General features: G+C 42.6%; 1 long non-coding RNA gene across 2 annotated transcripts; it reads right to left on the minus strand.

Moving 5' to 3' along the window:
- Nucleotides 1-754: 754 nt before the first annotated feature.
- On the minus strand, nucleotides 755-24,247 carry LOC112487519 (uncharacterized). 2 transcript variants are annotated; one of them, XR_003050673.1, is made up of 10 exons: nucleotides 24,078-24,247; nucleotides 21,504-21,570; nucleotides 19,179-19,224; nucleotides 18,981-19,068; nucleotides 18,829-18,858; nucleotides 18,209-18,328; nucleotides 5,138-5,335; nucleotides 3,281-3,381; nucleotides 1,275-1,342; nucleotides 755-978 (listed from the first exon to the last, which is right to left on the minus strand). It is a non-coding gene; the product is annotated as an uncharacterized LOC112487519 (long non-coding RNA). The 2 variants fall into 2 exon arrangements; XR_003050672.1 differs by having other exon boundaries at nucleotides 1,275-1,347.
- Nucleotides 24,248-24,369: the final 122 nt, after the last annotated feature.

Below are 24,369 nucleotides of genomic sequence, written 5' to 3' on the forward strand. Positions count from 1 at the left end.
TAGTCAACATACCAGTGACCACAGTGGTTGGTTATGTTACACTACTCGTTGCTCTTTAACATAACTGGGATGAAGTGACACACTACTGACAGTAGTGAATGTGATTTAAAATGCACCGAAGTACAATACTTCAAACAAAACAAAATATATATAACAATTATTAACTTTTTGCCAAAATCTGCTATGACGAGTTTGTCCAAACACTTAATTTCCAGTGTCTATATCATCCGATACAGATATAGCGGGGCAGTGGTGGCCTGGTGGTTAAGGAATTTAAGTGCTGCTTTCTTACTAAGATGATGGGTTAAAGCAGTGTTTCTTGAATATTTCTCGACGGTCCAGATTCTTTTGTCCTCTACGTGACGTTAGTGGATAAGACAACCTGCAGGACTGAGGACCTACATCTGACGTCCTACGTCCTATATAAACATGTTAATTACCAGTGTGTTTAGCAGGATGACAGAATATTTGGACTTCCTGAGTCAGTGCTCAGCATGTTGGTGGTTTTTGACAGTCACATACTTTTTTTTATCTTCGTACGGAAACAGAAGGTAAACCAAACCGAAGCAAACTTTTCCTGCCAGCCTCCCAAACACACACCGGTCCCAGCTGTCACTCTGCAGCCATGTGTAACAGAGGCAAACAAACAGTGGGGGCTGCTGCCTGGATGAACGCAGCCCATCGATCATCACACAGCGCCCCCTCCCCACCCCCACCCCCCCCCACACACACACACACACACACACTCCCTGGAAGAGGGAGACAAGATGATGTGGAAAGAGAGAACTGCGGAGTGATCGAATGTGTGCGTGTGTGTGTGTGTGTGTAGATAAGGTGGTAGACGCTACAGACCTCAGTGGTGCCAGACTCTCCAGACTCTGGTCTCCAGACATTCCCTCCAACCTGTGGTCAGTTGTTCTTTCTACGTCCAGCACATCCTCCAGGACGGTGCAGCATTGTTTCAGTAGAAGAATAGGCCTAGGATGAAATGAGATGGAGGAGGAAATTAATGGACAGCACTAAGGGAAATGAAACCTTTTCAAGGTATAAAAAAAAAATCATAATAATGCGAAGGACAAATGGAGAAAATTAGTTGGAATAATAATCTCTAAAATCTTACCCTTACTGAAAATGTCATATAAAAATGTAATCTCTAGTTTGGTAAATTACTGAAAACACATTATTATTATTAACAACTACAACAACAACAATAATAATAATAAAATTACTTGGCTACCACAGGAGGCGCTATTGAGTACATTGTTGCAACTTACAGGGTGCCACACAGAAGCTGCCATTGGGGATATGCGTTTCCTCTGGGAATGGAACCCAGGACTCTCTGCTACACTACGGAGACACAACAATGTTGATCCACGCAAACATAAATGAACACAGTGGAAAAAGATCAAATATGAAAAGGTCGTGCAAACGGAGCTAAATTCACATCCACTCCTCATGAATACAGACAGCGTCTCACTGTGCTGCACATGAGGAAAAATCCACCTTTAGATCCAACACCCCAGTCAGACGCCTTGTTAGGCTAACCTAAACCTAAGCTGCTGGTTAACCATTAGAGAAGGACGTTCTCATCACTGTTTGTTACATTTTTTTAAATATTTTCCATCATTGTCCACATATCCAGAGACTGGAGAAAAATCTGGTCCTGAAGAAAAAGAAAATCAGCGTTACTGATGGAGCTCATGTCTTTGTCCTTCTGCCTCAAAAATCAAGCTTTCAAACCAAACTCCATGTTTTAGTTTTTCAGTGTTAAAAAAACAGCACCAACTTTCCTGGAGATGTGGTTGGCAGTTTTCTCACATAAAGGAGCTGTGTGCCCCCCCCCCCTGCCCCTCCCCTGGCCCCCCCCCCCACACACACACACCTCCAGGCTGTCTTTACTCTCATCACCCCACCCTTAGTCCTGGAGAAAAGTTCAATCTTTGCATTTTCATTGTGGCTGCCTACACCGTACCGCTGCCTCATGAAAGTTTCATCTCCCTCTGACCTCCCTCTCTTTCTCCCCCCTGTCACACATACAACCGCGGCTGACTCCAGCTCCCCAGGTGAGGAATGATGATGAGAAACGCCAGGCACCCAGCAGAGATTTGCCATGCTGTGGCTGTGAGCTCTGTGGCTCAGCCCGGGGCAGAATGAAAACACCCTGTATGGAGAGAGACTGGAGTTCCCTTCATATCGGTGCCAAACAGCCCAGAGAAAAACCATGCAGCTCTTCTGATTCAAGATCTTTGTAAAAGAACAAATACATGCAAGACATTCCTCCAGTGGATGCTAACACTTTCTGTCAGGAATTATTTAGAGGCAGACAAACATCTCTGAAAAGGACAGAGCTAAAACGATCAGAGGAGCACCTGTTACACTTTAATATAATAGTTCTTCATAAATATATGGTCATATCTTACTTTCATTACAATTTCACTGAAATTATTAATTATAATGTAATTATAATTACATAATTAATTAATACAAATTGCTATTGAACTATTTATTTAGTACTATAAGTAGTTAATGGTAATATTTACTAAGAGTTTGTAGAAATATAAAACGATGTTAATGGTAGAGCCCATTTTTATCTATAATTTGTCAAAACCAAATCTAAAACAGAAATCTATCAGTTTCAAAAGGTTGACTAATAAATATTTATTCGCCATAGAACAGTAAGAATAAAAAGTTTAAAAAGATATAGCTAGAATAGCAAACACAATCTATCACTAGCCAAATGTTGTTAAAACAGTTAACAGTATGCCCATCAATAGCTAAAAGTTAGCAAAAATGAGGCTGAAAGAGTTAACAGTGAGCCCTTCAACAGCAAGCAGTTAGCATAAAAAAAACCTGAAAGAGTTAACTGTAAACCCACCAAATGCTAAAAGCTAGCATAAATATGGCTGCAACAGTTAACAGTAAGCCTATCAATAGCTAACAGTTAGCATAAACAACTATAACAGTTTCCTGTAGGCCTTTCAATAGCTAACAGTTAGTGCAAACATAGCTATAACAGTTAACTGTAAGCTTATCAATAGCTGAAAGTTGCCTAAAACCAATTCATTAGAATTAAATACTTTTTAAATACTAAATTACTGAATAGCACACCCTGCTGGTGGGGCAAAAAATCAGTTTGAAGAAAAGAAACCATGAGCAACATAACCAGATACAGTAGAAAATGCAGGCAGTAAACGTGTTCAACATGAAAAGCTCATGTTCATGAAACTATTGCAGCTACTTTACAATGACAAAAAGGACAAAGACGTTCTCCACTACTCACCATGTAAATCATCAACACTTCCCGTGCTGCAAATCAAGTGAATCCAACCCTAATGTCACTGCAGTCGTTCCTCCACTCAGTAATTACTGATCCATTCCAGCCTGTAGGACATAATGTAATAATGTTAGCAGGGCAGAGACATTAGCGCTGTGATGATAGCAGACAATCAGGAATCGGATTATTAACCGTTCAGGCCGCAACACAACACATTAGGTACGAAATGGCAATCATTGTAGGGGGCGGGGGGCAATCACTGCAACACAACAAAGTCAGAGGTGAAGGACAAGTGTTTAAGAACTGTTGCTGTTTTAAACTCTCAAAAACTTTAAAGGAAGTTGCTAACGATACACTGTTAGTGAGTTTTCCGCAATGTCACGTAAACAAACGGATTGTTGCAGCTTTTACTCAGAAGACGGCAGCAAATGAGTGGAAAGAGAGCAAATATCACTTTGTAAATACCAAATTACTGCAGGGCCTCAGAACAGAGAAGGAATTGCTGCAGTCATACATCAGAGTGACGGCTCCTGCTGAGACAGGCGTGCACACGGCCGGAATAAATCTGAAAAGCCGATGCCTGGTGGCGGTGAGGCCTTCACTCTTTTTTAAAGCATTGTCGTCTTTGTTCGCTGCGTTAACGTCTCCGTCTTGATTCTGTTCATTTAAATTCTTTTTAAAGTCACTGCGGTCGTCATCCAATTTGACAATACATTTAAGAACGCAAACCAAGGACCTTTTCAACAATTTAAAGAAGTAAAATTGAACCAAAAAAGTGATTTATAAATGAACATTTACGCCTTAGCAAACCAAGTGGTCAAGATAGTTCATGTGAAGTCCTTAATGGATTAAAACTAATAAAAGTTCACATTACCCAAGGCTACGCGTAGAATGAATAGCTAATGAATATCAGGAATCTTGGGGAAAAAATAGCTTAATGTTAGCACATAATGAGCTAAAAGGTTAGTTTGTCGTACAGGACGTGAAAACTGAATAAAAAATAAAGGAAGTTAAGAATGTTTTTTAGCAATATTGGGAAATTTTCTTTATAATTATTTACCATCTACTAACATCAGTTGCTGCACTACTGCTTTCTGGCTATCAAATGAACTTTAGGTACACTACTGCCACCTACTGGGCTGGAATGTAAGCAAAGTGTTTCCAACGTGCTAAAAACTAGGAAGCTGAAAAAAGGTGAGTTTAAATAAAGTCATTAAATAGAGTGATGTGGGAGTTTTTTGCACCAGCTGTTATCTGAATAGTTATTTATGACGACGACGTGTTGTTAAAAAAAAAAACACGCAGCGACAAGGTCGACTTTTTCAAATCTTTTTTTGTTGACTTTTACTGTACTTTTCAGGGTTTTCTTTTCCCCACGAACAGTTAATTCTAACATGTCGTACTCTGAACCGTTTTATCACACACTGATGACATCACAACCACAGTCCCCGTCTGCTGCTATAATAAAAACACACAGGTATTTTCAGATGTTGCTGCAGCCTGAGGTGGAGGCAACAGGCAGGAGAATCCAAACAGATCATTTCAGGTCTCACTGAGAGCAGATGTTGACGGAGTGTGATGTGTGAATGTGTGTGAATCTGACCACAGCTGCCCCTCTGGTGGGAGGGGGAGATGAAAAAGTGCAACAGAGGGGAAAAAGGGAAGGAGAAAAACTATGTTTGGGAAACAGGCACGGTCAGGCTCAGAGAGCCAGCTGGGATAAAACCACATGATTCTGTCTGGACTAGAGGAGATGGATTGGTCCGTCTCTTCCTGCCCGTGCTGGGGGTCAGTGTTAAACCGGCGGGGCAGATAAGAGCTTGGCAGCAGTTTGTACCTTGGTCATGGTTTGGAACGTGTTACCTCGTAGATTTAATAGGATGTGAGCGCAGAGCGGAGCCCTTCAAACTGAAGAGGTGTACGGCTCTACATCAACGTGTCAGAGCCTGCAGCGCCTCCGATGATCGGTTCTGCCACTGCACCACCTGAGTCTCTGGGAACGGTGGAGCAGATCGTACAGCAAGGTCCAGAATTCTGCCCATCGCAGTGATGGTGACTGCTCTGTAAAAGAGGAGAGGCGCTAATTAGGTATTTTAATTCATAATGAATTCTGCTCTCAACAGTTTTAGTAATCAAAGAAAATTAGAATATAAATAAAATAAAATGCTGTTTCATTTTAGAGTACATTTAGAGTAGATTCAAATACTTTTTTTTTTTTAATTAAAAAGCAGCAAATAATCCAAAACAAATGTATCAGGGGGATAAAAAAAAAAATTTCTCTTTAATTAAAGACACAAAGGGCCAAAATGTGGGAATTAAAAAAATTCAGTAGACCGTTGTCATGGAGATGACTGCTCACACCTGCTGACTGAACCACAACTCAGTGAAGACTGCTACGTTTTTTTGCCTCATGCATTCAGTCAATTTATATAATATAAATAAAATATATTTACATGTAGCTAAATTCCTCTCACACTGCCCCCTACTTGTTGCACTGTTCTGAGCAGTTGTTAAAAAATGAGGTCGTGATGCGTACTGGTCAGTGTACAGTAGTGGAAAGACAATAAAAGTCCATTTTATTTTATATGAAGTAAAGGTGGAGGTGGAGGAGGAGTGTCCCGGTGGTGGTGTGAAGTGGATGCTGGGAGAGGAACAGCCCAGGCTAGGATGTCTATAATTACATATTGATTTCTCAGGGGCCGTTGTTCAACCAGTCCTGGGAAAGTATGACATAAATCACCGGGCCTGTATGATGGCTGTGTATTTATTCTTTTAATTCTGTTTATGGTGATGTTGATTCATGGCCTGCGGCCCTGTTCACGCCTCGGCCCCCGCTGCCCTCCTCATGTCAGGGGCAGATCATGGTACATGGCTCTGTAGGCAGTGAATCAGGAGCAGGACATGATAACATCTGAGAGAAAATGAAGGCCCCTGAGAACAACACAGGGGCCACTTTACTACCATTGATCCAGATCAGAGTGTGGGGAGATAGGGGTGAGGGGAGGGGGGGAGTCTCTAAGGATTTTCTCACTAGACTGTGTGAAGTCCAACAGAGGCACCTGTACACTGACAGAACGGGCATGAACCAATGACAGTATTTATTAGGAAGTATTCATTCAATCATCCAATGACATGGTAGCAGTATAGAGCATTTATAGTACTGTATATATTTATATCTAAATAATATTGTCTTTGACACAGTATCACGTCAATATATATATATAGTACATATAGTATCTAGTGCATAACATATACATATATACATAACATATATACATTTTAATGTTTTTTCAGCATACATTTCAGCATACATATGCGTACATACATATGTATATACAGTGTATACATATATACATACAGTATATATATGGGTAAAATATTATTTTTAATCATGATAGAATTAAAAAATCAACAAAACACTTGATTTCTGTATATCGCTGGGAGAGAGCAGGAAGATGATGTGAGTGTTTCTCTACTGTTTCTATTTGTCACTGACCCAAATAATTGAATTATTAATATGGAAAAAATGTGAAAAAAATATACAAGTCCAAGTGAAAATGTCTCTTCATAGAGTTGATGTGTTACTCTATGAAGTTGGTTTGTAGAACGTGTCAACACAAAGTTGAAGCCTCAACAAACACCTGCTGAGAGTTGCCAAGGAATTTAAGCTCCAGAAAGCCCACGTGAAAAGGAAACTTTCCTCCGTGTCTGTGAATACTGTAACGTGAATCAAAGCAAAAACAAGTGGATGGAAGGTGGAATTATCACGAATACAGCGGACGTGGTTATGCGCTGGATTGTTAAGTAATTAGCGTGACTACTGCAGACATTTTGACAGCCCCAATGTTGTTCTCGTTTCCCCTTGTAACAGAAACTGACAACGATGTGTCTGTTTTAAACGAATTAACCACTGCACGCTCTCTGACAACAATATTTTTCTGTGATTATTCAACCCTGTTGCTGCATTAGAATCAGCAAGTTTCTAAATGATATCAACGTAACTCCGATTTTTCATTAAATCCTAAGTTAAATGCTGGAAAGAGCGAGAACAGAAACTGCAAATTCATCTGAATATCATCATTTGCTGGAAGATTTCTTTGGCTTGTGATAAAGCAATAATTAGATCCTTCTCACCGCTGTGTAATGATCTTTTCTAAATTATACTCATTATCCCAAGTGGGCAGCAAATGGTACGAACTAATGATATATCAGACTTGGTAAATTACATTTTGAAAAGGGGACGATATAAATATTAGAGGAAAATGCCAGGTTCTGTGTTTGTTGGTGGGCTCAGATGGAGCTACATCATTGGTGGAGGACAGCATCATTACTGCTGCGATGCTAAAAGAGGCAGAGGAGGAGGAAGATGAGATGAACTCTATTGATCTCTGAGGAGAGGTTCTGTTATTACCGCGGCAGCAACCTGATATAGATGGAACCGGGTGTATAAAAGTGATGGTATGAAAGATAAACAATACACCGGCCCGGAATAATTTTCCTGCCGGCGGAGTCTTCAGTGACCTGCAGCAGACCGCAGCTTGTGCCACGAGCAGAGGTGTGTGTTACAAACGTGTTCCTCCGTTTCTGCAGAGACAGATGTGAAACGTAGCAGATGATGAGGTCCGGGTGAAAAATCGCTTTCGGGCTTGACTTCAAATTGTCAATTTCATTTTGGCCCGCGGGCTGTGAACTCCGAGACCGTGTTCACTGAATGGTGGGTAACTGACGGAGGTGGGTGTGGAACTGTGTTTGAATATAGATTAATAAATATATTCCAGAGAATGTCTCAGTGTTAGTGATAGAAGAAAAGGATAGGGATTATCTCTAATGGCGTAGACTCTCGTCCAATCAGGTTAGACTTTAAGACCTGCTGAGACCTGATGTGTAGCCAGTAATAAAAACCAACATTATTTCTAGGTGTGAACGATATTTTATAAACTAATATTCTGTGGCTGATATCAATACAATAACTGATGACATCATACTGTCTATTCAGGAACTAATGATTTCATATCATCTTTGTTTCTGTTGAAAGAAATGCTAAAACTCACTGCACTGACTTTCCCACTGTTTTAAAGTGCGTTTGTTTTGCTTTAAATACGCCCCACTCAGCGGACTTTGAAATAACTTTGCTGTGTTCAAACTAGACTCTTTGCTCTTTCAAAGTTCAGCAGCGTTGTCATCCTCTAAGGCCATAAAAACATCCAGACTGAAGACATGTTGTGCTAACTCTGGTTGGCTATTTTTAGCCCCTATGCTAATGGCTCTGTTGCAGCACAGGGGTATGATGTCAGGAGTGCGAGGAGACTGGAGGCTGTCTGCTCAGGAGTGAAACACACTGCGTGAAACACATCATTAGAGTGACAAAACTAACACACCATCAGCCAATGGTGATCTCTAACGTCGCACAGCCGCGAGGTCTTCCTTTGGCCGAGCCGCTCCCCTTATTCTCCGGACACCAACAACCGCCCCCACAGTCTGCCTCAGGAGTTTGTGTTCATTTCCTGATACAGATGAACTCCTGGAACATCATTAATGCTGATTTATTGTAATTACATCACAGTATTTTCCTCAGTGATTTATTGTAATTACATCACAGTATTTCCTCAGTCTGCCACATCCTTAGGGAACTGAGCGCTTCATTTTCTCCCTTTTGCAGATGATATGATATTACGCTGGGTATCTAACCTCCAGCCTGCGCGGCAAGGCTGTTTGCTGCTACGTGTTAGCCGCAGGGATCAGAGACCACACCTGCAAGTCTGAGGCCACAGCTTTCTGTGCCCTTCAGGTTAGAGGTGGATTTACAGCCTCAGGCAATGAAGTCTTAGGGTTTAATATATGAGTGATTAAAAGCTCAGACGCGAGAGTTACTGCTGCAGCATCAGCACTAATGCGGCGGCCGTACAGGACTGGAGGGAGCTGGTCATCAAAAGAACCTGTTAGAGAGGATTTAACATTTCATTAGGACTCTCTCTCAGGGTGCATGCCACAGGGGATTGTCTTGGCATGTTCATTAGGGACTGGGTCCCACCAGGGCACGCAGCAGAATTTCAAATGGATCTGAAGAACCTTACTTGGGATGTTTTTCATTTCATTCACAAAGGAGTGCTTTCAAATGATTTATCACAGCTGTGGATTAGTTGATTATTATTTAGTGATTAATCACGATTATTCAGGATGAATCAAGACAAATCAACATTCTTACATTTATCACTGTGTATTGCTGGAACAGAAAGACAAATAAAATCCATCAGACAGTTGTGTCAGTCGTGGACTTGACCTGCACCAAGAACCAGGATCAACTGAACCTTACAATTAAACGCCCCAAACTGGAGGGAAAGGAGTTATTATAGAAATATATGAATAAATAATTTCAACATCACGTCACCTGACCACCTTGTTAATGACTTTGGTAGCAATAACTAGTAACCAAGGAGACAACTATCACACCGGATCTGGAGAAACCATCCGTAAATCATCAACTTGACGTTTTCCTTTCCAAACAGCTTAGGCTCCAATCTGGGCACAGCCCCGTCACTCTATTTTTTTTTTTCTATCGTCTGAATTTGATCAAGACGAAGACACAAAGAGAGCGCCATTACCGTGATTTATGGTCACAGTCGCCGTTGCCGTGGCAACCCAACTTTCAATACACTCACCTCTGTGAAAGCAGTTTGGAGCCTCATGGCTCGCTCACTAATGCACACAGGTCTTCCCACACCGACCACTTAAACACACACACTCTCTCTCTCCCTCGGCTGAGGCGCATGTGTAACACACTTCATTTGACACATTCAGGTTACAGACTGGACGATAAGCACTGCACTCAAATATGAACTGAATTAATTTGCACTAAAAACAGAGCAAAAACAATTCAACAACCCGTCACGGAGACGTTCTCTTCCCTCGTGAGCTGCAGATCAGCGGCTGCACAGACAGAATGAGTAGAGGGCAAAGCAGGAGATGCCGATCCAATTCAGCAGGGCTGTAATTTAGCCTGATGAGTTGAGGCCGCCTCACACTCACCTCTCAAACCCTCACCCTCTGTTTGTCTGGTTCAGCTCGTCGCTGATTCGCTCGTGTAGCAACTTTTCAAAGTCGGCCTGAGTCTTCATCACCATCTGCCTGCTTCCACTTCACTCATGTTTTCAGCCGAGGTGAGTCAACACAACAGCACAGATATCTAGAGTGCAGTTGTCCACGTCTGTCACTGACGACCACTCTTTCTTTTTTATCATACGATTTTTTTTTAATGTGCATAACCACAGGGTAGATGGATTAATCCCAATGAATTATGAGTAATCCCAATCATAGTCACGATTAATCATTATGTGTGTATGTGCTCACACTTGTTCTCATTTGTGTCAAATCCAAATGATGGGATTATTATTGAAATTGTACTTAAACTTGTGGAAACATTTGGGGTTTAGTCGCATTGAAGTACAACAAATATCGCTGCTTTATGCGAATAGCTTAAGGAGTGTATTGCGTACTTTTACATATATTTTCCAAACCCTAAAACAAAAACTTTACAATCCCCTGCAATACTTCAGCCTTCCCCCTGGGGTTCAAGGACCTCATGTTGAAGACCTCTCAAAACTGCCTTATAAAAAACAAGGGCTAAACAAGTAAAAAAACACAAAAGATTCCAATCTGAATAAACTGTTAATTTTTTCCCACACAGGCGGTGTGATATGTGTTTGTCCCTGGTCCTCACCCGGCCTCCTCCCTCTTTACATCTTTCTCTCTTTCACCCTTTGTTGTTGCCAGCAAAGTAATTTCACGTCAGCGTACAACTTTATTTACATCTCTCCCCTAATTCCCACTGCAATAAAAGGCCACAGCTCAAGGCAAACACAAGGACACGAGCTCCAACAGGACCTTGGTTTTATTGGAGCTGCAGTTACCAACCAGCAGTGTGTGCATGCGTGTGTGTGTGTTACAAAGTGGCATTTGTGTGAGAACAGCAGAATTCCTCATTGCCGACTAATCATTATTGACCACATAATCCAATTTTGCAGTGACTCCATGAACAGTATAATTATGTTGGGATTGTTTGGATGTTTGGCACTGATTCAAACGTGGAACTGATGCTGGACAGTGAGGTAAAACTCTGGTCACTCAGCAGCTTTTTTTCACACAAACGGGACCGGGATGTTATTGAAGCACGAGGTCGATGGAGACAAGATCTAAATTTAAATGGTTGGTTAGACCTGAAACTGGGGGTGTTGGTGTTTAGGTTCCTGTGCTGAGCAGTCGATACAGTAGAACCAGGTCAGATCCAGGGTGGAAACAACGGGGCTACTGGTGTCACTGAAGGTAAGGTCTCAGGACCGTTCACCTTAGCAGAGAAGAAGAAGCAAGGAAGGAGGAAAAAAAGAGAAGAAAACAGCAGTCAGATTTGAAATCCTGACAACTCTAAAGAAACTCCACTGATTTAAATTGAAGTTGATTTTTAAAAAGTGTTAAAAAGACCGCGTGACAGTCTCACCACGGTCATTAGACAGAGGAGAAAAAGAAAGCAGGAAAAAACGGCAGGAGAAAAAGAAGAAAAAACAGGAGTGTGTAATGATGATGTGACACATGCAGACATTTAGAAAATAAACTGCGACCCCCGCTGACCTTCACCCCATCGGTCTGTCTCACGTCCCTCTCTCTCACCCTCAGGTCAGCACCTCCTCTCTGCTCTGTCACATCTCTACAGTTAGTTTGATTGAACCTTCCTGCACTCGGCCGTTTCCCTGAGCACACGCTGGAACTGATGTTCTCACCCCGCCAGAGGCAATTAACTCTGAATACCTCTCCTCCGGCTCACACTGCACACTCCTCTCCTCCGAGCTGAGAATAATAAGAGTGAAGCCTGCTGAATCTGGAGAGAGGGCAGGAAGCCTGCACGTTGCCCGTTGCCCACCCCCCCCCCAGAGGCTGATGGGTAATTACTTCCGTCAGATTTATACTGGCAGTCATGCGGAATGGTGGATGAGGTTCTACGACCCTGGTAGGCAGTGGGAACGGTGGAAGTCGTGGGTGGTGTTTAGGGGAGGGGGCAGTAAGGGGCAGCAGGTGGAGTGAAGAGAAGGTCAGGTGATTAATTGGAGGAGCAACTCAGGGTCGGCTTCTGTTGTCGGGCTCAGGGGTCAAATGAGAGTCACCTGATGCACGGCTCACCTCTACTCCTCAGCTATTACTGGAGAATGAAGCTGTAACTCAGGAAGAGTGGAGTGGAGAGGAGAGAGATCCCATCAGTGACTGTCCTTTTTTTACTCCATGTCTCTGCACTGACAAATCAATTAAAACACAATCCCAGGTGTCAGGAGTTTTCTGCTCCTCATTTCTTCTCCTGATGTTTTTTTGTCTGTGTGAAAGAATCAAATTATTTAGAAAAGTTCCCCAATAGAATAACAATACAGAATAAGAGCGATACAAACAGAGGCAAAAAGAGAACTAATTCAAACCCTGGTCACACTAACATTTCATCTGACTCCCATTGAAGTTTATGCTAACTATTAGCTATTTTTGGCTAAAATTTTGAGTTTTTTGGACAAACAACAACTGACTTCTGACCTGTAGTTTTTGCTTGGCACCAACTTTCTTTGCCTGTTGCCTTCGTAGTCTGTGCACTTGGTGTGGTATTTTACCTATTGTTAGGAAGCATTGACATTTTGGTACGTATTAAAGCCCACATTTTTCTTCATTTCTCTGGTTAAATTCATCTTAAATACCGTGGTGTCGCTCTGATGCCCTTCAGGAAAAACAATGAGGATCTCCAGAATGCTAAGAGGCATATGGCCGTAGCATTGATAGCAGCAAAGAGCTATCAATCTCTGGAACAGATTACCTATCACTTGCATGGCTTCGTCCTTGACATATCCACCAGACTGCTTAAAGGTGACCTTTCCAGAGATAATGTGGTCTGAAGAGGAGGAGGAGTACGTGTTTCACGTTGGGACTTTTACTGAATGGAACTGCAGTCTATCTGCTGCACTTTGATAATGTTGATTACAATTAACACTGAGGCTAATTAACATTATATCCCATTGTTCTGTGGCCTATTTTCTTAGAAGCCGATGAAAGCAAGGATAAAAAATTGTGGGCGAGGTGGGCGGGGGGTGAGGGGTGTTCAGCATCAGCTCATTGTTCCAGCCACATGCCCTGCTTAGCAACAGCTCCACGTTGACTTTGACAGCACAAGAAAGAGTGGCCATGTCAATCCTCATTAATTCTCCCAGTGAATTAGAGGCAAAGGAGATGATAGGAAATGAATGTGTGCGAGGAGATACTTCAATTATTCAACAGTAACAGGATTTTGATGAAAGATCACTGCACTGACTCCCTGACCACTCTTCCTTCTCTTCCTCCTCCCATTCCATCCCGGTCAGATGGACACCAGTCCCTGGGACGTATACAGCGGGGCATCGGGATACTACTATCTCGAGATACGAGCTACCTGAAAAACGAGTTTTCCAACTTACAAGTAAGCAACTTTTGCAAGATTCTTAGTTATTTTTAATGGGGAAAATGCAATCTAGATACGAGTCGACAGACACACGAGTGCTGTTGTGGTACGGATTCAACTCTTATCTCCACTGCCCCACTGTACTGCTGTGGGTTTTCTTCTTGCACAATCCTGCCACACATTACTGCATGTTGTGAATTATATTGAACTGTTCATAAAAAAAGCCAGGCTCAAGCTCTCAAGCAGTGGGCGGGCCAAACGCCTGGTCTTCTTTGTGATGATTGGACAAATGTGTCAGTCCTACAGTATGTGGACTTAGTGACAGACGTCCACAGACAAACTGCTGTAGGCTAAAGGTGTAATAACCCCGCCCTCACTGGAGGCTCCTCTGTCGACCCTGACAAGAACTGATCAGCAAGAGATGAAAGAAAGGAAGAATGAAGGAGTGTACAAACACAACACGTTCTGATGCTGATGTCGTCCTTAAAGAGAAATAATCACCATCCGTGCCGACACTGTTCAGGCAGCTGTCTCTCGTCCTCTGAAGAAAAGCATGAATCTTTACAGGAGGCCGATTTAAAGGCGGCAGATTGAATAAGCCAGATGTCAGACTTGTGTTCGTATTAGTCACAGCTCAGTGACAGAGGTGATAAAGCTGACGACAACAGCAGCAGCACAGGCTGGCAAACAGCCAGATGTGTCCAGATGCACACACACACACACACACACACACACACACACACACACACACACACACACACACACACACACACACACACACACAGAGTGAATGACAGAGCTTCAGAAAGGTTTAGATAATGGGATGTAGTTCAGTGGCACTGCCTCCATTCTGACTGTGCCATTCAAACTGCTGTCTGTAGAAGGTGGAGACAGGAATATCAAACAGCTCTTTGACACTGTCACATTCCAGCTGATATTCAATGGATGTTTCAGCATTAACTTTGACTTTTCCTCTCTCTCTATATATATAAAATTCCTAGTGGTGTTAGAAAATACCGATACACTGAAATATCACAATATTTTCTTTCATAACACAGTGTCGATATTCTACAGCACTGTATAGACTAACCTCAATATGTGTTCTTGTCTATAGCTTTAGTGGCTTTTGGTTTTACGTGAAAACTGTTCATAGAAACAGATTTTCAGCGGCAGATTACTTTTACTACAAGGTCTCAGACACTCAACTGGGATCTAGATCCTCTGAAGTGAATGATTTATTTTCAACTGAAGGATAATCCTCTCTCCTAATGTGCTATTAACTGTACAACTGCATTATATTTCCAGAGTACAAACCTGTATCTATCATTTCTAATCCTAATCTTAAATGTCCTTGATGTCTTTCCATGCGTATTAACCAGTGAGAAGCTGCTGTTGTTAAATTAAATACAAAACTGCTACTGTTTTTGTTTCTCGTGTCTAAAAACATTCTAGTGGTGACAATAAAAACTAATAAAACTATTTAGCAGCTGAATAATTAAATAACAGAAGGAATTAGCATTTTAATGAATATCAATTCAGATCAAATTATTTACTCCGGTGTCTGTACCAGGACTGTTGTAGCTAACGGAGGTAATCGCTATGCTACTAGCTAACTCTGACACACCTGCATGCAATCAGCCATCAAATCACAGACACTGGCTCTCAAATAATGTGAAGTCTGACACACACACTCTTACCCTCTCGCTCTCTCTCTCTCTCTCTCTCTTTCACACACACACACACACACACACACACATATACAAACATAAATCCCCCCCCCCCCCCACGCCCCCTCCTACTGTGTGAAGGTCGGTTATTGTTAAGGTGTTGATTCAGACACATACAGTGAGAACAGGAGCCAGGAATAGTTTTCCTGCTGTGAGGCATGAGTTCTTATCACCGGGTCATGTGACGTCTTACGAAACAGAATAAAAATGGCCCATAAACAAAAAGAAAGAAAAGAAGAATCCTCTTGTTTGACAAGACAGCAGCCTGAGAGAACATCAGGAATGACACAAGCACACAGAGACAAAGGTCAAAGGTTGGTTTCTGTTGAAGGAAAATAAATTGGTTCAAAGCAAGAAAAAGCCTGGAGGTCAAATCTGTGATCAAGAAGGTCAGACACGCAGCCTCACTGCCGATTCATAACCAGGTGTTTATCCAACCTCAATACGTCAGGAGGTCAAAGGTCAGTGATGTATTTAATGATTTTTTTTATTATTTCTTTAATGACGCACACATTTCTCTTTAATCATCTGTGCTTTGAATAAGACCATTAACAGAACAAAGAGGTCAAAGCCATCAACTGTAGATGAAGGGCGGGAGACAGAAGGAAAGAGGAGTAAAAAGAAGAAACCAAAGGAGAAGAAAGGAAAAAGTACTTTATTAATACTGTAATAAAACTGTCCCCTGTTCCAACAGCAGCATCAGACAAAAACCACGAACCACACACAGTATATGAAGGCAGCAGAAAATTAGTCCCGAATATTTAGAGAAACTGAAAAGTCATGGATATAAAAAACAGGTACGCACAGTTCGCAAGAAAAATATATGACTATTAAATGTTAGCATCAGCAGTGGTTGCTGAAACTCTCTCCCTCTCTCTCTGTCTATGATTTATTTCAGGGCACTGTCTTATCTCCATATCCACGACACCAATCCAGCCTACCATAAACAACCTTGTGTCCCCTCACTTAGTAGGACAGCCATGTCTCACTTGGCCTCCCTGCCATGTACACACACACACACACACAGCATCCTCCTGAGGCCAGCGTGGCCACGACCATCATAAATCCAGAGGGAGCAGAGTCTGGCAGCGAGAAACGAGCATCTAATTATCCAGACAAACAGAGCTGGGCATGGAGGTGACCCTGGCACACAGATGAGGAGAACCACAGATTCACAGGCAGATGGCCAAATCATATCTGCTGCTACTGCTGCTGCTGCACTCCAGAGGAGGTCCTCCCCACATTCTCATCATCACTCGGGGGCAATTAATCAGGATTTACCCACTCCAAGCTAATGAGGGTCACAGACAGTCAGGGTTTAGCCCACACCAAGGGGAGGCCTGGTCATCCACCTGGTCAAGGATTCACTCGACTCTCACAGGGAGGAAAATGGAGAGAAATGAAACCCGCTGTGTTGGCTCTGTTGATGTGGCTAATCATGGAAACGGTCTTGACAAGAGAGTAGAGGTTCTTAATCAGGGAGACGTGTCCTCGTGGGTGTACTTAAGGCAAAGCCATAGGGGTATGTGTGATTTTTAAAAGACACGTATCCAAATAAATTAAATACAATTTTAAAATAATTATTTTCTATAAAGTACATCATGATGATTTCCTTATGTTGACATTTTGTGTAAAAAATATTAAAAATGATAAAAAATAATATAAAATTCACAAATTTTTCTTTTATAAACCTAAGAGATCAATAATAATGACGAAAAAAAGATGTTGGAATTTCAAAATAATAACAATAACAATAATTATTAAAATTATTAATAAAATTATTATTATCAGCAGTATTATTATTATTATTATTATTATTATTATTATTACACACACACAGAGAGACATCTGAGTCTCCAACACATTTCCACTTCCAGCACTATTTCGAGGCACCGTCCATAAATATAGTCATATCAATGAGTCAAACTCTCAGAGTTGGCACAGTGCAGCTGTCGCCCACCTGGTGTGATCACGCTCCACTGCATCAATGTGGGAGGTGGGGGGAGGGGCCGGGGGGGGAGGGTGAGGATGGGGGCCAAGAGGTGCAAAAGCAGAGCTTCACAGCTTCTCAGACCTGCAGCTGATAAAGTCAGAGCATCACCGCTCTGAGTATTTTAGACGAGTGAGGGCCGGGAGGAGGGGGAGGGTGGACTGAAAGACGGAGAGAGGTGACCTGCTGCGCTGCAAGGTGACAGTGAAAAGATAAGTGTGTGTATGTATGTGTGTGTGTGTGTGTTGAACAGACCACGAATGGGTTGTTTGAAGTCCCTCCAATCCTCCTCAAAGAGAGACAGGGTGGGGGCATACACAGGATATGTGAGGGTACTCTGACGATTCAAAGTAAATGTACAGGAACAGTACACACCAAAGTCTTGACTCTTGAATTCACAGTGGTGTTTAAAGCAGCAGATTGTCACTTATCTGAACAGTGGAGAGAACCTCCCAAGTTTTGTCTGAATCCAAGTCAAGTCCAAGTCAAGACTTCACCCAAACTTTCCAGGATCATTGATCAAAACCAAAAAGGCATCAGCTGTCAGTCATTTTAACAGAAGGCAGTAAAAAGAAAAGTTTTCAACAGACCGGTGGGGGCAGCGTTTCACTCTGCTCCGGTCCATCACAGGGTTCACATGTAGCGACAAACAACTATTCACACTCACATTCACACCGATGGTCTATTAGGAGTAACCAAATAACCTGATCCACAAGCTGCATGTTAAGAACTGTGAGAGGAAACTGGAGAAACTCACACACCTTCAACTGAAGCTCCTTCTTCTTCTTCTTTATTTTGTTGCCAGTGTCCTGTCAATTTGCCATACCTGCCAGAATGGCATGCACCCCGTCCTCAGGTCTTTGCACGCCATGGCTGATTACCTTTAAAGGTAAAGGCACAGAAAGCAGCAGTAAATACTTCATGTTGATAATGCTTCAGTTAGACCTCAAACAGGAAACATATTCATTTGCATGAACGTAGTAGAACATTTCCCCGTATCACCACTAGGGCACTGGCTGCCTTAAACCGAAGTCTCTCAGTCCCCCCTCACACACATTAGTTATAAATGTATATTATTGCACCCCCACCGCTGTCCCTACTCCCCCACCACCCACCGCATGTGTGTTTGGACACAAGAGCAGCGGCACACATGCAGAGAGACACAGCTGTTGACTGACAGTGTGGAGCGTATCGTCATGAAAACAACAAACAAAAAGCACTCGGTGTTGGTGTCTCAGTTCTTCACCCCGGCTGCTGACAATGAAGCCAGTGTCCAGTTCCACCATCTTAGCACCAGCCTTTATAGTGGGTGTGAAGTGGGCAACTGAAAAGTGTGATATGCAGCCCATATGGGCCAGATGACTGTATAAAAATGACTCACCGAGCACAGGTGCAAAGTCTCTCAGAGTTTCTGTAAAAAAATGTGAACAGATGGGAGTCTGTAACTTGAGTCGTTCAAGTGAAAAACTTCACAGTGATTAGACATCCCTACACTTTAATGGAAATTATATTTGGTGTTATGTGAAAACGAACCTGTGCTATCGACTTCTGTTCAGATCTGGATCTGGATTAGGCTTTAGATCAACTTTTTCCAAGGTGCACTACGCACACACAGCTGTATCTAAAATATATAAAAATATAATTTAGAAAACAATACATATATACATATAAATAAATCCACTGTATGCATCAATATAAATATGAACATACATGGTTAGGAGCTGGACTGACCTGGGGAGGAGATGGTTTTCTCCACGACAGAACTGGCCAGCGGAGCCTGTGTTTTGAAAAAAAAATCAATCATTGTTTAGTGCCCAGTCCAACTGCTGTACATAGTAACATAAATAATGATTCACAGTAATGTGTTCACCATCTCAGTATTTATGTCCAACCTGTTCAACAACCAAATAAAATATAAGATGTAAAAACATAAAAACATACATGTGGTCATCACTATCACTATCCTGCAGACAAGTCCAGACTTCGCGGCCCACTTTGTGGGTCTTTTCAACACAACAGTGTAAAAGTTATCCCGTGATGTAAGTTTCTCTTAAGGTTTTCTGCACCTCCACCAGGGGGCGTGTCCAGAAGCCTGGGTGTAATCTGCTGGATTTACAAGCAGGTGAATATATAAACGACTCCACTCTCCATTAGGCATGTTGAACCAAATTGTTTATCGACCCATATCTCAGCACCGACACTCCCTGGGTGTTTTGAGGGGGGGGGGGGGGGGGGGGGAGAAGTGGGGGGGGGCAGGGTGTCCACCGACACTGACCAGTAATGTGTGTGTGTGTGTGTGGTTAGCTATCCTTCCGGGACATTTTTCAGGCGCCCATTAAAAAGAGAGTTTGGAGTTCGGATTAGAATCAGGTCTGGATTAGACAGAGGGGAATCATTCAGATTAGGTATATGTTTGTAAAGATTGTGTAATGTATGCTTCATAATAATAATAATAATTATTATTATTACTACCACCTGAGAAGGATCAGTTGTTTTCAGAGAACTGTGACCCCGCCCCACCCACCCATCAGTACAGTACAGATCTTAGATCAGTGGGATCATATGTCCAGACTCATCAGAGCTGAAGAACTGCTGGTAGAACACTCAGTGTCTATCCAGAGCTTCACACAGAAAAGTTTTGGTGTTGTTCCCCTCCTCGGGCCGCTCCTCAACTCCATCACTCTGCTGCTTGTTTAACTTTTCTGTCAGCCATCTGGACCGAGCTGGATGTGAGCCCAGGAGGACAGGGGAACTGCAGGTGGAGGTGACCTTTGAGCTGAGGCAGTCTAACACGTCAGGAGACACTCTGTCACTCACATCTGCTGGACCCACGGGCTGCTGCTCAGGCCTCGAATGGTGTGTGTGTGTGTGTGTGTAGGGAGACGGAGTGAGTGGGGCAGGAATGGGGGAGACTGCTGTGCCTCACTACACCTACGACAGATCAGTCAGTGGGTGGAGGAAAAATGGACCAATCAGCCTCTCCAGTGGTAAAATCTCACCAATTTATTTGGGAGCTAACAGGCGTTGGTTAATGAGCTGGAGAGGAGCACGTCTCTCTCTCTCTCTCTCTGCTGCCCTCTGATGTTTCTTCTGGTGATTCAGCACCAATTACGGCCGAGCAGATCCGTTCATGTGCGTTGCACACGCTCGGGGTCCAATCAGAAATGCAGCTGAGGAGGAACGTGTGTGTGTCTGGACACACCGAGCTGCATGTTTGGTCCGGCAATTAGAAAAGTTTGGGAGGAGTGAAAGGTTTGGCGTTTGGAGAACCAGACGGCGCCAGAGGATTGTCCAACAGGAAGTAAGTGTCTGCAGAAGTCCAAGTGAGACCTCACAGCTGAGGTGCAACAACACACACCTGATGCCCTGCAGACTCTGGCACTTCGACCTCTGGATCATGATTGAACTCTACTATTTTTGTACTCCTTATAATGTCAAAGATGTAAAGTGTCGCTGAGGGAACACTGTGATAAAAAGGTTCTGTAGAGTTCTCCTGCCTCCGAGCACCGTGGACGTGATAGGTTTCCAAAGTTTCAGAGTTTTTAAAGGACTCCATGTTTGTCTGCAGATTGGTGTCCGAAGCCTGAGGACACACACACTTTCACTGAACTACATGTACACCGTCAGTGTGTGTAATAATGATACAGTCGTACTCAGAACAATGATTAACAGAGAGTGTTTGCTCACAACGTTTCCAGTCAGTGTGGAATAATTAGCAAAAATGAGGATTTAATTAAATATTTAAAAAAAACAAATGTTTAACAGATGGTATTTACTGCTGCTGCTCCTGCTGCTGCTGCAGGTTTGTATAAATCCATAACAACTTGTCAGTGGTGTCATCACTGAAACTGAGGACACAGTCCATCACTATCACACTCACATTCACAACTATGGTCAGGTAAGAGTGAAAACACACAGACACAGGGAGAACCTTGTACATTATGTTAATCATTAACAGATGGGGATCAAACCAGTGACCTTTTTGCGGCATCATATTTTTATAATAATTTTAAACACTCTTTTACAAGGACAGTGATTTAAATACAACAAACTCACCTCAGGCATTCTCACAAAACAGTGGTGCTCAAATGTTGGTAGGCTGACCCCTGGCGAGTGAGATGTACTGAAAAAAAAAGACAAAAATATTTTATATAAACATTTTACATAAAATATTTAGTGTTGTTATTTTGTGAAATTTTAAATAAAATCTAAGTATTATTTTCTTTCTTTTTGCGGCATCATATTTTGTTGTTTGTTGTTATGTTGTTGTTGTTTTGTTGTTTAAGTTGTTTTTAAATGTCTCAATGTCCGTACAGGTGAAGAGGGGCTCCAGAGTCTGTTGCACTTTAGGTTTTATAAATGCCCTGCTCCGGGGCAACTGGCTGAGGATTTTTTTTCCCACAAAGGGTAAATCATTGGAAAAGTGTTGAGATCCACTGAGCTGAGCCTTCAGTTCATCAAAAAAATTCTATAACACATCAATAGAATCAAACACGTGGTTTATAAAAGTCAGGCGAGCAAACAGTGAACGACTCAGGTGACCTTTTAAGAAAATGCCAGTGAAAACCTTCCAGCAAAAAAAAAAGAAAAAAACAAAAACGTTAGAAGAACAGAATGTGTGTAAACACCGTGGATATATTTTCAAAATATAGTAAAATTAGGTATACAGTACTCATATTTATAGTATAAACAGTATAACATTTGTAGTGTAGTGTATGTCTGACATCTGCAATTTTGCAGTAGTGATACTGCGCACTGTGCAGTACTGTAATACTGCGTGATTAAAAGTGTCATCAGCGATGACTGATGATGCATTCAGCTCCACTCTGACACTCAGAAAAATGCAGAAAATACAGGTAATCTCTTGCAGGACTGTGCCGTGATGGTGTGTGTTTTTTCCACAATACCAATGCAGTATAGTTTTTGTATCCTACTGCACTGATAAATGTGCAGGCCTGATTAAAAGTGACAGCCTCTGACTGTGGGCTATGAAAGCTTTTCCCACACTAAATGTAAATCTGATGTTCTCACATCCACATCTGTGACAGAACATTATCTTATGACCAAAAACAGCCGGCGTATGCAACCAAATTTTGGAGTGCAAAGAAATTGATGCGTCAACTTTGATAAATCACGCCGTGGATTTAAAACGCCCGGAGCGGTGCTTAAAATCAGGTTACATGGAGCGTTTCTGCTATTTTTAAACGTGCAGGATGAGTTTCATGTACCCTTGAAATGTAATGGAGTCAGGTGGAAAAAAAAAAAGTCAGGGAACGGGGCCCTCGGATTCTACATCAGCCTGAGATCCATTAGTGATCCTTTGTCCCTGTGGCACCAGCATCCCAGCCTATTACCCATGTGATTAAGTGCTGCAGCTGCATCTCTGTGTAATCTCAGCTCACGGGTGTTAACCTGAGATCACTCGTCAGGGCCGCTCCGCTCTGCTCTGCAGGTCTGACACTGAGCAGACCAAGCCAAAGGGTTCACGTCTGCAGGCAGCGACGCCTAGTGCTGCGGAACACCGGGGGGCACCTGCATCGTGTTATCATGTTCCACAGATAAACTATCATTCCTTTCCACTGGGGTGGAACTGAGGATGGGAAAATGGAGGGAAAATGTAAACTTAGGTGTCAAGATTGACCCCTCAACTGGACCAGAGTTAACCACACCCACAGACCAAATTCACACCAATCACACAAAAGTTGACCAATACCACATGACCCACACATGGCAAGAACTGGCTGCAAATACTGCAAATACTCCTAACCACAACTCCAAAGAACAAAGATGCCCTGTAAATGTTCTTTCAGATCAAAACTTGCTGCAAAAAAAAAATCAGGAAAATGTTTTTCTTTCAGTCCATTAAGAACATAATAATTATGGGGTTGATTTATGAATTAACGATGCAATGAGTTTTAAGGTCCCTGATGTAGGTCTGGGTCTGGGTCTCTCTATTGACAGAAGCGGCCGATTTTTTCCCACACACAAAAACGTGCACGAGAAACTTGAAGCTACGGTACTTGGACGGGGAGGAAAACCCTTTCATTATCCCTGGTGTCTGCGGTGTGGGAGGAATCGATAAGAGCGTCCATGTGGGAACCATGTGTATCTGCTGAGACAACCTGATACCCACACATGGGCACCAGACGAGCAGGGTCTGGGTAAGAGGGGAGGAGAGGTGAAGGGCTTTGAGAGACCACTCTTCCACCGGGTGGCGGTGTTGACGCTGAAGCTACACTGTTGAATCAAATATACGTCACTGGACTAAGGGGCACTGTAATTCTTAAAACACTGATTGTCAATCGTGATTTTCCCACGTTGGCACAAATAAAGAAAAGTATAAAAATTAAATTAATTTTCCAAGCCACATCAAGTTCAGCGACCCTCTAAGTGTTGCTCGCCCCCTACCTTGGGAACCACTGTTCCTGCATAGTTACTTCATTACTACAGTACTTCTGAATTCTGTCCATGTAATTTTTGGGAGACCTTTAACCCCCACACCACCAACTTAAACTTTTCTTTTTTTCATCTTCATAAAGTAGACAAGCCTACCAGTGTACTGTGACCCGTAAACAGACTGAGATTCCTCTGACGTGGGTTAAAACAAACAGGCTCCAACAGCCACGTCACCTGTCACTGGGAGCCTCATTAGGCTGACAGGAGCTGGCCTCTCTGGGCAGGACGACACGTCGCATCCCTCTCCTTCCTGTCAGGGTGTGATGGATTTCTCCACCACTGGCTGCCAAGCTGCCACTCAGAACCACGGTCCTGTGGGCATCCATCAGGGAACAGGGGCCAGGCTTCCTGTTGATCAATTATAACAGCAGTGATTAGTGCAGCTCAGAGGTTGCTGAGATTGAGACACTTGCATAATGATAATGTCCAACGCCACGTTTGGGGACGGCTCCTCCGTCCCTGAGCG

This window comes from Cynoglossus semilaevis, chromosome 9 (assembly GCF_000523025.1).
Source record: "Cynoglossus semilaevis isolate Cse_v1.0 chromosome 9, Cse_v1.0, whole genome shotgun sequence".
In the NCBI taxonomy this organism is placed as follows: Eukaryota; Metazoa; Chordata; class Actinopteri; order Pleuronectiformes; family Cynoglossidae; genus Cynoglossus; species Cynoglossus semilaevis.